The sequence below is a fragment of the Phoenix dactylifera genome, chromosome 1, assembly GCF_051530095.1.
Source record: "Phoenix dactylifera cultivar Ajwa chromosome 1, Ajwa_hap1_PhDact_Kaust_v1.1, whole genome shotgun sequence".
Lineage (NCBI taxonomy): Eukaryota > Viridiplantae > Streptophyta > Magnoliopsida > Arecales > Arecaceae > Phoenix > Phoenix dactylifera.
Window position 1 is genome coordinate 43,875,876 of NC_143190.1, and position 11,765 is coordinate 43,887,640.

At 40.1% G+C, this 11,765-nt stretch overlaps 1 pseudogene; it reads right to left on the reverse strand.

The window, feature by feature from the left end:
- Positions 1 to 162: 162 nt before the first annotated feature.
- LOC113463172 (U2 spliceosomal RNA) lies at positions 163 to 303 on the reverse strand (annotated as a pseudogene).
- Between the last annotated feature and the right edge of the window lie 11,462 nt (positions 304 to 11,765).

Sequence of the window (11,765 nt, forward strand, 5' to 3'; positions counted from 1 at the left end):
AGATTTTATTAAGTTGGCGGACCCGAGGCTGACTTCTTACCGGAGTCTGACTTTTGCAGTCATCAGAAGAATGGCTTCAAATAAAAGTTTTGGATTATCTTTGAAAGAACCAAAAAAAAAAAAAAACAGGGGCTGTAGAGGTGAATGTCGCTCGTGCAATTTTGGGAGTCAAATTTAATCCTTTCATGGAAAAATGGAAGAATTATTTATGTGAAACACTGTGGTTAACTCCTAGCTAGGTTCATATAAATTGTTAAGAGCAGATACTGCACTTGATCTAAGCCAAAAGGCCGAGAGAGGTAATTATCTCCTTCAATTCCTTTAAATAAAGGACGGATGGTCCTTTACCTCCCTTATCAAAAAAAAAAAAAAGGGAAAAGAAATCGTAGGATTGTATAGGGCTACATCCCTCGCAATTTGGATTGTGGCATGGTGGTTTCTGATTAGAAAGGCCGGGTATGGGCTGCAATGCTGCACGTAATCTCCCTCTGCCTCTCCGGCCCAATCAAGCATGGTTGTTCCCTTCCTTTGCCTCAAATCAACCTCTGCCTTCCCTGACGCCCGAAAGACTAACGTTGATTTGTTCAAAGTCCTGAGCAATGGCGGCGGAGTTCAGTGCATGAAGGTACCTTGCTATATCTTCTTTTCTTGGTACAGCTGCAAGTCCTTCATGTAGAAAGCTAGTCCTTCTCTCTGCACTCTTCCACTCAGTTTCCGCCTCAGATTAAAGGACACCTCATAGCAAGCTTGAGGCTTTTGCACTTCTAGCCTGATTCCTTTCGATATTTCATAAAGATTACTTGCTTCTGCTTTTATCCTTTGAAATCAATTTTGTTTCTTCTTTATTTGATGCTTTGCTAGTTTTGCTGCTGCAAAATGTTTCCACCTGCTTAGGGTATAATCTTTTTCAATGGAGCATTACAGAGAGAAAGGAGAATTGGCTGCTGGGAGAAGTTGGTAATGAGATCAACCATGCTTAGTTCCTCAGAATTCCTGCACGAGCATTGATCCTCGGCCACCTTAAGAGAGCCCATGAACCTGCAATTAATACATGCTCTTGCTTCCTAGATATGTAGACATCAGCTGATTGGTGCAGCAGCCCATTTTCACTGGGTTGGTGATAGAGAGTTTACTTTCTCAGCCGTCATCAGCACAATAAGAAGAGCATGTCATCAAAGAAAAGAAAACAATTTTGTTGCAATTTCCATGTCACGAATTTTCAGACCTTGTGGTTGACAGCAACCAACAGTCGGAGGATCAGTTCAAGGTCATACTGAACAAGTCTAATACTATTGGGGGGGAGAGAAACATGCAGTCAGAACAAATGCAATCATGTAATAGCTGATGAAGGAACCTTCCATGGAAACCAGCTAGTGAATTAGCTCATCCTTTCAAATTGAGTTACCCAATTTCAGAATCATAGTTCTTTTATGCCATCAGGCAAAGCTCGAGGCTCAGTAGTGAACAATTCCAAGTTAACGAAGCACACAAAAACAGTCCAGCCAAGTTAAGAAGAGACTCCATTTCTATCTCTCTCTCTCCCTCGGAGCTCAAAAAGTAGGATCGAGAGGCCCCCTGTTTCATCTAGACGACATAGCAAGAGCGTACGACCATTGAGATGACATCAAGAAACAAGGCTTGTTTGCAGTTTATTATGGTGTTCCGCCACTGCCCCTTCATGCTCTTCCCACAATCCCCTTTCTCGCGACACCATTTTTTTCATCTCTTATACTAGCTCTATATGCACTAATTTTGACAGCTGAGTAATAATACTGACGGTTCAACATACATACAGCTCTAGCATCAAGTGCACAAATAATAGTATAGCATGCGCTAGTTTTGCTCCACAGTGTTAACTCAAAGATTTATTTGGATACTTTCTGGGCACTGTCCTGAAAAAATTAAAAGATGTGGAGTTCCCTGAGAAAACTTTTTCTTATATCTATGCGTCTGTTCTTAGAATAATCCTACCTGACTAGCTTATTTTATCACTTCCATGCAAATAGCTAATCATATTTCTTTTATGAGACCAAAAAAAAAAAAAAGGAGGAAATGATTTCATTCGAGCCAAGATTTGGGCTGCTCAAGCTTTGGCCTGGTAAGTGACACGGGCGATTGAGCTTAAACTGAAATTAAATATATTTAAGATTGATTTATCTCCTACCAACAAGCTTGAACAAGGTTTTTATCGAGAGAAGCCCGACTTTTTACTACTTTTTTAGCCTAGAGTGTTTGGCCTTGGTTTGTTTACTCATCAAGCCATAAAATGTGGTTCAAGCTTCGCTGGTTTGCTAATTGCACAAGTTGGAATGAGCCTATTATCAAGCTGAGCCCATCTCTTCATGAATAGCTTGATTATTTGGAGCCTTAGAAGAAAGTTTGAATTGATTTGCATAGCTACCTCTTTCTTTTCTAGATTGAGAAAAATTCTAAACTTTTTAGTTATGATGAATCAGTCCCGCATTTCATTGAAGGTATCATCCGATAAGCCCTCAGATGGTACCAAGTTACTGCATGAAATGCCTGTACAAGTGTTCAAGGTAAAAAAGTCAGATGTTAAGCTAGTGTTTCTGTATATGATGTTAGAACTGGAGCGCGTTGAGCTAGATTTCCTACATACGCTGTCAAAGCAATGCATGACGATTAATCCACATATTTTCAAGAAACATGAGGACCATATCGCAACATTCTGATAGGTACCATTTTTCTACAATTTTAGAAAAATTATATGGACGATTTTACAAAAAAATCCTTTATACAACCTAAGTTTAGCTTTTCTTGCCATAAAGAAGACATCATGCATATCTCTAACCTAAGACCTCAAACCTGAAACAACAAGTGTAACTTAAGACTTACTACACCGGATGGGAAAAATGCTACTTTACAAAAATTATGAACAATCAATATAAGACTAATGGTAACTATATATATTCCCACATATTGGCTTGTTTTTCACGGCTGCAATTTGCTGTTATCCTAAAATAAAAGGATAAATGAAGATTTTAGATCAAGAAAAAGACAGGAAAAAAAGGTTGAAGGTCAACAAATAAATCTAAGCTGTTCTTTTAAGAGCCCGGGGTAGCTCTAGCGTCAGTACCGTGCCATCTTCAATAAAAAAAATGAGAAATTTATGGACCTTTGTGTAATAATCGGGGTACTTATTGCGAGTAGGTGTATGTCTCCTCATTGGGGTAACTTTTCAAATTATAACATTTACTTTTTAGAAGTGAATGCATTCGTAGGCTCACTTATTCTCACAGTATGATGATGGTATAGGTATCTCTAAAAAAGTTTTTTCAAGGTGAATTACTGATCAAAGCTTACAAAACCAGTATTCTTGCGGGGAAGACCACCTTCTTCTTCCGTTTACTTCAAAGGACGACAGCATTCATAGCTGATCAGTGTCATGTCCAAAGCATTAGCAGTACTTTGGGACTGTTCATGAAAAAAAATTCTTTCATTAATATATTTTTAAAAAAATCCGATTCTTAAAAATATAATATTTAAAAAATAATTTTAATATATTTATTTGACTAAAAAATGGCCATTTCGAGTAGCTTATATTTAATATTTTTTAAAAAAATTATGTACAATATTTATTATATTTTTAATAAAAAATTATGTATAGATTTTGATGGCTTAAAAATAATTTTGAAAAAAAAACAACTCAATTTTCAATAGATAAAAAAACTTTTTATATTTTTATATTTTTTTTAAATATAAAAATTTATTCTCATAAAAATGTTATTTTTTATTTTTAAAAAATTCTAATCAAACTTCTTAATGCAACAAACGAGTCCTCAATGCAAGCTGCCACCAAGCAAGTTTGCCTGTCCCTTCTCTCTCTCTCTCTCTCACACACACACACACGCACCAATAGACAATTTTAATAACTGCAGCTGAACAATCCAATTCATAACTGGCAATATTTACTTCGATCCAAGGAATGTAAACAGTGCATCAAATCAACAAACATCTTCTGCACTGCCGCCATCATCAGTCAATAGAAGCACTCCCAGGAAGGCGACCCTCACCGACCAGGTAAGGTAGCCTCAAAGGCTCAAACTTCCACACGAGTCTTTAATGGCGTGCCGGCCGCTCCCAACACCGAGGACCAACTTGCCGCAACAATGGTTGAAAAACCTTAAAAAAAAAAAAAAAAAGTACATTAGCAAGCTTGGGGCCACCCAGGAGGGGGGAGAACTCTTCAGCCCCTTGTTCCAAGCGGTGTTTGCTCAGTTTTACAAAGATGGATCCAGTGGTTACTTAAAAATCCAAGGAAAATATCAGTTGCCGTACAGCTCTGCGACAGCGGCGAAGTACACGAAAGCCAACGAGGCTGCGTGGAGATGGCGGTGCTCGGACCCGCCGCAGTGCGCGGAGACGTCACGGGCCTTTGTCCAACGTGAACCCTATGGTGCCAAGCATGGTACCAAACGAGAGTTCTATGCGATACGGCATGAGGAAATTGGTGGAGTTGGCGAGGCCGGCGGGGCCGCTACGGCGTGAACCACCAACCATCATTTGACACGGAGGAACCACCTCCTTTTGGTACCATGCTTGGGCTCCGAAATATTTTTATGTCTGCAAAAGCTCAGAGGGAGAGAGAGAGAGGACTCTTGCATGGGCGGTGAACAGTGGAATTGACGCGGTGGATTGGGGGAGAAGGAAACGGACAGCACGAGGAGGCGTACGTACGGCGTCTGATATCCCCGCGCGATGCGCGGGCATCGGCCTGCGGGCGGGAGCGCGCTTGCAGTATGTGCAGCGGCCGCGCGCGCTCGGACAACAAGCTGGCTCAGGGCTGTAGATTTGCGTCCATGAGATTAGTTTTTAATTTCTTTTGTTTTTCTTTTCTCCTTCTCTCTAGGCATGCTTCAATTCAGTCGTTTCTCTTTAAAAATTTTCTAGAGTTCTTCAAAATATCTTTGTATATTAAAACTAGTTTATAAAAACAAATATGCGGAAATATAATTTTTTTATAACAAGTTAAATCGTATTTTGAGACATGATCGGGGATTTATTGTGTGAAAGTTGAAATCTATTCACTCCCGCATGGATTTGACAAGAAGGGAATAATAAAATTATGTTTCTGGTTGTGGTATGGAGCTTGAGTTTTTCTACCCCAACTCTCTCTACATAGCAAGAAATCTACTAACAATTTTTAGGATAAGGATTAAGATTATCTATTTATCATATTTGTTCAGAGAAACTAGGTCTTACATGTTATGATCCATCATCTAGTAAGCTGTAGTGCGACTTATCAATTGTACTTTATCATAATTTTTATGATTCAAGCCGGTAAAATCTTGGGTGATTGTACAAAATGACGGTGGATTGAATCCTGCTTGTACGAGAGTTTGAGAGCTTAGGAATCTTCGGAGGAGAACAACTTCTAATTGTGCAACATTATTATCATAAATTGTAGTTATAATTTTTTAAATTATTTAAAATCACAAACTATTCTTGATCTTTCTAATGATCAAATAAGTCTTTAAAAATAAATGAATCTAAAACTATGCAATTTTGCTCAAATTATACATGAAGTTTACAATTTGTTCACAAATTATTCATTACTAATTTAAGAAATTTCTATATGTTAATGGTCCATATATTGTTGGTGGTGTGATATTTTTTGCTATAATTTATTATTCTTTCATTTCCTCTCCTTATTTTTAAATAAACAAGTTCACGGATATTTTAAAAATCCTATATTTTCTTTAAGGTTCACATTTTTCAAGTTATTGTTCCATATTTAATATTTAATTGCCCGAACTCTTTCCAAATTTTTTTATCGAATCATTTGCTCTAGCCAAAGTATATCTAGATGCTGAACTTGTAATTATGGCATAAATCAATTAAACTAATTTGAAAAAGTTGAGAGAGAGAGAGAGAGAGAGAGAGTCCATTTCCAATTCAACTCCATGCAACTGTATTTTATTTCATCTTTTTTTTTTTATTTTATGTACTTCCTACCATTGCAATAATTTTGCTTTTGCTTTCCTTTTAATTAATCGTTGCTTCTCCCTTGTCACGAACTTAATACCTGAAACATTTTTGATCCTGGGGAAATCTGGTAGTTGTTGCTGACTTTACAGGATCATCCCCATAAATTTGGATACAAAAAGAGTTAAGAGGATCAGTTTTGAGGGAGATATAATCATACAAGGACCAAAATAGAACTTCTCTCTTTCGAGCTCTTAATTCTGATGACTTTGAGTATCCATTTGTTAAGTCCTTTAGAACTATCAACTTTCTCTACACATAATGATGAATTTCTTCTACATGCTTCACTTGATGATTATACATATTTAATACATGTCCAAACTTGAAGTCAATTTCTGCTGGTTTTCAAGAGAATATCATCATTCTTCATCTTTCAAGATTGAACGAGCAGGCTTCTGATCTTATTTCTATCACTAGCAAAATAAGTTTCGCATTTGAATTGTTAGAAATTTAAGTGAGCAAAATAGGTTCTTGTATTTACTTCTCAGCCTCCTTGCTCAAGTCTCTAATAATGAATTAGATTTTTAGAAATTGGAGTGAGTAAAGTCTTCAAAAATATTTTGGATGAAAAATTGTTAAACAGAATTAACAAGCAATGAAATCTGAAAATTAACAAAATTTTCAAAAAAAAATCAACAAACAAAGAGTAGTTTGTATGAGAGAATTACAAGAAAACTTAGCTTTAATTTCCAAACAAAAAGATCTGAAACCCAACAAAATTTCATCCTATACAGAGAGCAAAAGAAGTCGATTCCAACGCCAATGACCACCACCAACAAATGGAATTTCCCATCAGGCCAAATTTCATTCCATCAAGGGGAGCAAAAAGCAAAATCACATGACCTCTGAGGTGCAGTGGGAGAACTCAGAATAATGGCGTTTTTGACCGACGTGAAGAGATGTTCGGATAAGAATTTAATTAAAAACCAAAAATATCTTAATCTTTTATTAAATCATATCGATCCAATAATATTTAATGAATGCAGCAAAGGTGAGGCGGTGAGCAGGTCAATGAGATTCCCATCCAAACCGATAGCCGACAAATTTCCTCTCACAGCCGCCCGCCCCCAGCTATTCCAGCATCGTATCAGCATAGAACTTCTTATGCGGATTCAGATCCACCGTCCATATTAACCACCTAATGCCCATTGGATTCGGATCATCAGCTCGCATAGGTTTTAAAATACGGTCGTTAGGAGGATAGGGATAATAAATGTCACAAACGAACATGTCTGGAGAATTATGGCGTCACCCTCCAAGCCTGCCATATATCTTGATCCAGACAATGATGCTTGGATGACTTAAATACCCTTTTTATTTCCATTAATGGCAAAAATACCCGAACATAAACCCTCGTCATGGCGACCGGATTTGACTGATTGACCGTATCGTCTATTTATAAGATCTATAGTCTAATCTAAAATTTCACAAAATAATACGTGTTTTTTTCCATTTTAAGTGATAAAAAGAAGAAGAGGAACTGTAGCATTTAATTACCATCATCCAAATCCGAACGTCAGTCAACGCGGTCAACGATACAGATCCGCCATACATACGCCCCTGTGCGGACTTTCGGCTCTGCCTAGTGTTTATACTGTTTTCAAAGACGAACCAAGTCACTGATCAGATCGTTTAGAGGTTCTCTGGACCTCTATTCTTTCACTTTTATGAAATATTTTGTGTCTTAACTGCGATGGCAATGCTGGTGTAAAATTAATGCGAGCTTCCGATGTACTGAAAAATATATAAAAAAAATATCTAAGCCCTTGATATCAGAATGCACGAAGATAGAAAGGGGGCAAGAGAGGGAGATAGAGAGATTTCAGTCTATGCGAAGAGAGAAGAGAGAAATTTCACAAAATATATGATTTTATTTCCGGGAGTTTTTCTCTCAGACCTAAAACAACACTAGACTCTGTATGCTAAGAATCTCCTCTCTTGGTTACATTTCTAGTAAGGTAATAACATTGTTTTAAGAACAAATTAAATTACAAATGCAGGAGATTCTACTAATACAAAGCCCCCTCCTTTTCCTTCCTTCATCATCTATACATGCGCACACACAAAAAAAAAAAAAAAGAACTACAAAAGACTTCCCCATTTAACTCGTAGTTGTAGAAAAAAGACAGCGGCGCCATTCTGGTAGAGAGATATGGTTACCGGTTGTGGAGCGGGTCGGGGCAACTGGGCACCACCCGCTTGCTGTCATCAATACCACCACCCGCCGTCGCCGTGGAGGGGCGGAGAGGGATGGGCCTCCGCCCGATGAGCGGCGTCCCCCTACTTTTACCCCCGGAGTTCACCGGAAATATCCGAAGTGCCATCGCTCGAGAGTTGAAGCACACGAATCCATGCAGAAGCCAAACGCTCAATAGGACGGCGGCCAAGCACACGACGGTCCGTCTACTCCTCCCGGCAGTCGACATCGCCGGAAATATGACGTAAGCCCGCCGGAACCTCACCACATCGCCGGAATCCGCCGTCCCCGCCGCCCAGTCTCCCTTTCGAGAGAAGAGAGAGAGAGAGAGAGGGGGAGAGGTGATGATAGCTCCTTTTTCGCAACCACGTGATGACAGAAAGCGAGTAGTTGTAATAGCCTAGCGGGGTAGCTCGGTGTGGGTTGTTTAAGAGAGGATCTAATAACTATTCGCCCTTCATTTTGGACTAAATAACGGTAATACCACCACAGCAGACAAACTGTACGGTGCCGTTAATGGCGGGCGGTGTCCGTGATTTTATAAATAACCCTAATTATTTAACTTCTGATTTCAAATTAAACGCAAATCCACGTACCCGGCTTTCTTTGATTACGTGTCTAAACCTACTAATTATACATACATTTTTTGTGTTTGTATATATACGCTTCTTTACACACAGCGTGGTGTGCAAATTGGAGAATGAAGAAAAGCCGCCCGTCCAATCACCGTCAGATGCCGCTGGACCCACCAGACTTTTGAAAAGTACCCGTGAGGCGGTAAGGCAATGAGTAGGGTGATCCCCCGACGTGCGCCGTCTGATCTTTTTGATGCGACAATGCAAAGATCCCGTGCAGAAGCCGTATCAACCCGCACCGTCCATCAATTGAAACACAACAATAATGCGGTGTATCAGAGACGGGTCACTGGAACATTATGTTCCGTAATTAAGACAAGGTAGGAGGGCACTGTTTGCGAGTAGAGAGAACCACACACCATTATCTTAAACTAATAAGCTACTAATAATAAATTAAGAGAAGGGTAGGTATTTGGCTAAGAATCCGCGATGGCATGAGATAAGATTATGGTGATCATTAGCAAATCAGCGTCCGAATCGACCAGGTTTCGGGCAGTCTTTTTGGCCGCATTAACCCTTTTTTTCCGCTGTCCTGAAGGCGACACGTTGCGAAGCCAGCAGAAAGAAGGTTTAAATAAAGCAAAGTTTGTGCATAAAAAGAGGGTTTCATCCTTCCAAAACTCCAAACTGCTTTCCCCAGCCGGACGTCATAAAGCGGCGACCCAGAGCTTCCCCTTGGCTTTTGTTTACCTTTTGGCCGCTTGTGTTCGTCACCTTTCTCCTCTCGCTCCACAGTTTGTACTTTTTTTTTTATTTTCTCCCTACCATCTGTACGACACCCAATTCATCGTCCCCTAGAAACCTGGCCTTTTCACTCATTGTCCGAAGTGGTTCACAAGATTGGGTTACGCCTTGGTGATATATCTGGCTCCAGCCAGATGAGTCATGATTGCTGGAGTTAATGAGCCAACAACTCCAAAATGGGATCCGAGTTGCTGAGTTCCAGGAGAGTCGCGCTGTTCTCATTATGGCGTCCTAGAAGATGGCTTCAATTGAAGAACGTCCAGAAGCCTATGAATCTGAGCATGGTAATTGGAGGAAAGAAAGAAACGATGTAAAGTTAGCCATTCACCGTGCCAAAGCTCGGTGGATCCAGGGACTGAAGTGATACAAAGCTAGCCCGTCCCAAGCGCCACAACTTTCTCGTATTCGCCATTAATTACTACTCGGTGTTAGCACTTACTCCATGCATGGATTCTTGATGGCCCAATTTTGCACGCGTTCATGATGATTTTTCCAATCAATGCCATCATCTCCTCGTTTTCAGAGAACGCGTCGGGAGTTTTTATGGAGCTCGACATCCATGGTGGCTTTTGGGGCCGCTACGTACGGACCCATGAGATTTCAGAGAACGCGTCAGGAGCGTTTATGGAGCCTGTCATCCATGGTGGCTTTCGTGGCTACTACGTACGGGCTCATGAGATTTCTTTACCCCCAGTGAGATGCCTTCGAAGGGCCCTGCTCGAATCTGCCTCAGAATGTGCAAGTCCGTGGACTGGCAAAGCCCTCTAGGCCGTCAGTGGTGACTCTAACCTAGCTAGTTGACAACGCCCTTGGCTCGAGCTATTTTACCATCCGTATTTTAATGAATGTAGCCATTGGATTTCTCCTGATCGAGACTCAAGTTGTTGGACACTGCTGCAGTAATATGAGAGCCAATGTTATAGCTGCAGGTCCATTCATGGTGATCGCCATTATTACTATTACATGGGCTCGTTAATGCACAGGACAAGGGACAGGCACAGTACTAGCTCGCCCAGGCGTTAATAAGCATCAATGCTCCAACAACCCATGATGGTTGACGAACCCTAAAATAAAATGAGTTGCAGGGTTGCAGGGACAACACCGTGCTTGACAGCCTGCAGGATGCGGTTTTAGCATCCAGGAATCTGTAACCTGAGCGTAGAATATATTACACGACTGCAAAGTCGGCACTTCATCGTCCATGGCTTTATTTTAACATGATAATATGTGTCAGGTTTGGTAAATGTCATGGAAGCATGCAGATGGGTACTTAAGGGCAAGTTACTACGGAGACCGATGTACTTGCTCCGGTAAATAAGTCTCTAATGAGTCATGGCGATCTAGAAACACAGCTAAGGGCCAAGTCGATTTTATGAAAGGGGCCCAGTGCGCTTGGTGGGATCTTCAGACAAGTTAAATTATTAGCGGACAGTGGATATATATATATATATATATATATATATCAAGGAGCATTATTCCATGTTACCTGGGGACGCCTGGGGTGTGGTGAGATCTGTGAAAGCCACCGTCAAAGTTCGTGTGACTGAGCTGCATGCTATCGTGATTCATCTACGTGAGGAAAAGGACTGTTTTGGACCATCCAAAGAACTATGGCAAACTGGGCTGTACCGCAGCAGTTGCATCACTTCTTGACATAATGGAGGCTTGATGCATGATATTTGGGTGGTGTTTTCTGGAGTACTTGACACAGATAACGCCATAATTACGTGACAAAAGCATGCGCTGCTGTAGTCGGATTTGTATACCCGAGGAAAAGGATTGTTCTGGATCTGTAAGAGAGGGAAAGATTAATTTGTTGTAGATCACTACAGGAGAGAAAGAGGACTGTTTTGGGTCGCTCCATGAGAGCCAAAGGATTGTTTCGGATCGCTACGACAAGGCAAGCTGCAAAGTGTTCATGAAATAGATAAGGTTTTCTCAAAAAATCCAGAACCACTTCCTAACAATGCATCTAATTGTGTAGGAAACCTTGGTAGCTCGCATTTTAAAATATCTTACACTCCAGAGATCAACCTTGTCATGAATAGATGGATTATCTTCACGACAATTTTTAATGTAGTCTCAATCATGATCTTAATAGCTACTATTATATTGTAATGTGCACTACGTTTTTTTCTATTTATAATTTCAATGTTGCATTGGGTTAAATAATGTGAAAAAAA